Source organism: Mastomys coucha, unplaced genomic scaffold (assembly GCF_008632895.1).
Source record: "Mastomys coucha isolate ucsf_1 unplaced genomic scaffold, UCSF_Mcou_1 pScaffold21, whole genome shotgun sequence".
In the NCBI taxonomy this organism is placed as follows: Eukaryota; Metazoa; Chordata; class Mammalia; order Rodentia; family Muridae; genus Mastomys; species Mastomys coucha.
Window position 1 is genome coordinate 107,282,605 of NW_022196904.1, and position 3,210 is coordinate 107,285,814.

The 3,210-nt window shown below is 46.9% G+C and overlaps 1 protein-coding gene across 2 annotated transcripts in view; it reads right to left on the bottom strand.

The window, feature by feature from the left end:
* Positions 1–2,904, bottom strand: part of LOC116100877 (mucin-5AC-like) — a 5,398-nt gene extending 2,494 nt beyond the window's left edge. Inside the window, exons 1-2 of one of the 2 annotated variants that reach the window (XM_031384590.1) lie at positions 2,754–2,904; positions 811–858 (exon numbers count right to left, since the gene is read on the bottom strand). The gene's annotated coding sequence lies outside the window, so the exon portion shown is untranslated. Of the gene's footprint in view, positions 1–810; positions 859–1,973; positions 2,111–2,753 lie in introns of those variants that run through there. The other variant, XM_031384589.1, reaches the window with a different exon arrangement.
* Positions 2,905–3,210: the final 306 nt, after the last annotated feature.

Below are 3,210 nucleotides of genomic sequence, written 5' to 3' on the forward strand. Positions count from 1 at the left end.
TCCTGGAACTCTATGGACCAGGCTAGCCTCGAACTCAGAAATCTGCCTCTGCCTTCCAAGTGCTGGGATTAAAGGCATGTACCACCACCACCTGGCAAGATGTATTTATTTATTATATGTAAGTACACACTGTAGATGTCTTCAGACACCCCAGAAGAGGGCATCAGATCTACAGATGGTTGTGAGCCACCATATGGTTGCTGGGATTTGAACTCAGGACCTTTAGAAGAGCAGTCAGTGCTCTTAACTGCTGAGCCATCTCTCCAGCCTGGAGACATTTTCTTAAATGAGGTTCCCTCTTGTCAGATGACTTTAGCTTATGTCAAGTTGACATGAGCTTAGCCAGCCCAGCAGCTGAAGAGCAAATGTTCTCCAACCTGTAGGACTGCCTGCAAGTTGAGTAGAGAGCTACACGGCTCCAGCTTTTAGGAACCGTCACCCACATTGGTATGGGCTTTTGCTGATGCAGTTGGCTCTGAGTCATGCATGCTTTTATAAGTAGCCCCTCATTCATACTTTGTAGGTAACTCTGATGAACTCATTGGCTTACTAAGTTAGACTTGGATTGTATTGTTACTTTAGTCTGTCATTGATTCTCTTCCTGAGATGACTAGATATTTACTTATATTTCCTCAGGAAGTATGTCACACAAGAGGTCGTGAGGGTGGGTCTCTGTGGTGGGATTAGTGTCTTAATAAAAAAAGAGAGACCAGAGTGATCACTTCCTTCTCCACCCCTGATCCCTTCCTTTGCCACCAGAGGATACAGTACAGCAACATGGCCACCTCTAAGTCACAAGAAAGACCTTACCTGTACAGAGCCTCTGGACACTTGCTTCTGAGCTTCCAGTCTCCACGGCTGTGAGAAAGAAATGTCTTCTGTTTAACCTATCCAGTGTAGGGTATTCTGTTCCAGCAGCCTCAACTGAGTAAGGCACAGTTATTATGATCATGTTCTCATTTTGTATTTTGGGGAAGGAAAATGGGGGTGAACCTGAGGTATGTCAGGTGAGCATGCTTCTCAGCTCTAATTCCCCATTTGTAGAGGTAACCTGTCCTTATGGTTTGGAAATGTCCCCAAAGGTCCATGTGTCCGAAGGCTGGGTTCCCAGTTTGTACTGCCACAGGGAAGCAGCAGAGCAGTTAAGGGGTAGGATCTGAGAGAAGGAAGTTAGATCATTGAGGCAAGCCATTGAAGGGGATAGTAGACCCTGTGGTGTGTGTGTGTGTGTGTGTGTGTGTGTGTGTGTGTGGTGTAAATGTGTGTGCATGTTCATGTGTGTATATATGTGTGTGTGCGCACACATATGCACGTGTGTCCTGCTTCTTGGCTATAGGAGGCAATGTGTTGCCTTGTCCCAAGCTGATGACCATGGGGCCAAACAACCACAAACTGAGACTTCTACACCCATGAACAGAAATGATATGGGCTACCTCTCTTTTGTTTTGTCATGCTGAGGGTGGAATCCAAGTCTTGATGCTTAGTCTTTGCATTACTGTCCCAGCCTCAACCTTTTCTCCCCCTGCCCCCCCCCCATTTTTTTTTTTTAAGGACAAGGTCTCCTTGTGTTCTTAGGCTGGCCTGGCCTGGAACTTGTTCTGCAGAGATTCACTTGCCCCTGCCTCCTGAGTCTCACCATGCATTCCTTCCTTCTTTTTAAGTTGATTATCTCAGATATTTTACCACAGCAACAGAAAGCTGACTTAACACAGCTGTTCTCTTGAGTGGCTTCCCACAGCCACAGAGCTGGGCAATAGCAAGGCTTGGAATCCAGGCAGATAGATTTTCAAGGTGTGACCTCTCCTGTCCCTGCTCAGCTGGGCCACCTTCTGAAAACAAGGGTCCCTCTCTCTCCCCAGACCACACTTTACTGGGGTGGGTTCTACCAACTAAGAAAGGAGAATAGTGGAGAGGAATATAAGACGTGGCTACCACAGTGCTGTGGGAATCATGGGAGAGGCTCCATCACTCACCTGAGGGGGAGGTAGGTGATATGAAGGTTCCTTGGCTTACTGGCTAACCATGCCCTCCCCATCTGTGACATCAGATACACAGCTGGAGGAGGTCTTCATGCATCCATGCAGTGACTTGCTGGTGATTCAGTCACCACTGAGCACTAACTGCGGCATCGGGGTTAGAGAAAGGGGAAGAACCATCTCTGTCTATGAAGTGGCCACACCTAAGCCATTGTACACGGGTCCACTCACTCATGGATCCATTGCACACTGCAGAGCATGAGACACATGCTCTACAAAGCTGTGGGCTCTAAGAACCAGGGAGTTGGGAAACCTTGTTCAAACTCACCTGGCCCTGCTTTTATCAAGCCATGTGTTCTTCAATTGTGTTTAGCCTCTGAGCCTTGATTCCCTAGTATCTATCATGGGGTAGTGCTAGGTAGACTCTGAATACTATATTAATCTAGACAGCATATCCCGTATCTGTTTTCCACTTTCTCCACAGTCATGAGTCTGACAGCACAGTCATGTATCATTTAAAATACTTTTACTGCATTTTAAACTTATTGTGTGTATATGTGTGTATATGTGTGTCGTGGTCATGACATGGTGAATGGAGGTCAGAGGTCAACTTGCAGGAAGCTGTTCTCTTTCCATCATATGAAGGCCAGCAATCAAACTCAAGCTTAACAGCAGGTACCTGTGCCATCTCACCAGCCCCTCACCAATGTTTTAACAAATCAACTGATCATTTAATATTGTGTGTGAGAGTTTCAATACGCGCCTGCCACTACACACCTGTGGAGGTCAGAGGGTAGCTTGTGGAAGTTGGTTCTCTGGTTTCACCTCGTTCTGAGGCAGGCTCTCTCTTATTTCTGCTTTGGTGAACACTCTAGGCTGAGCTGATCCCCAGGCTTCCGGGTGGTTCTTCTGTCTCTGCCTCTCCTCCTGCTGGAGTGCTAGGATTACAAATGCTCCCTGCATCTGTGCTTTTATGTGAGTTCAGAGGATGGAACTCAGGCTGCCCTTTGCCTGCTGAGACATCTTGCAGAGCCCAGCCTTATCCTCCTGAGTCCATTGAGGCCTCCCTTTTAGGGAGACGTGGTTACTTGACTAAGTCCTCATCTTTGGACAGTGGACTGAAGCAGTGTACAAGCATGGGTATCTCTCATTTCCAAGAAAACTTCTTGCTCTACTTTCTCTCCTGTAGTTGAATAGCAGTCAGGGATGGTACCATTTATGATACAGAACAAAC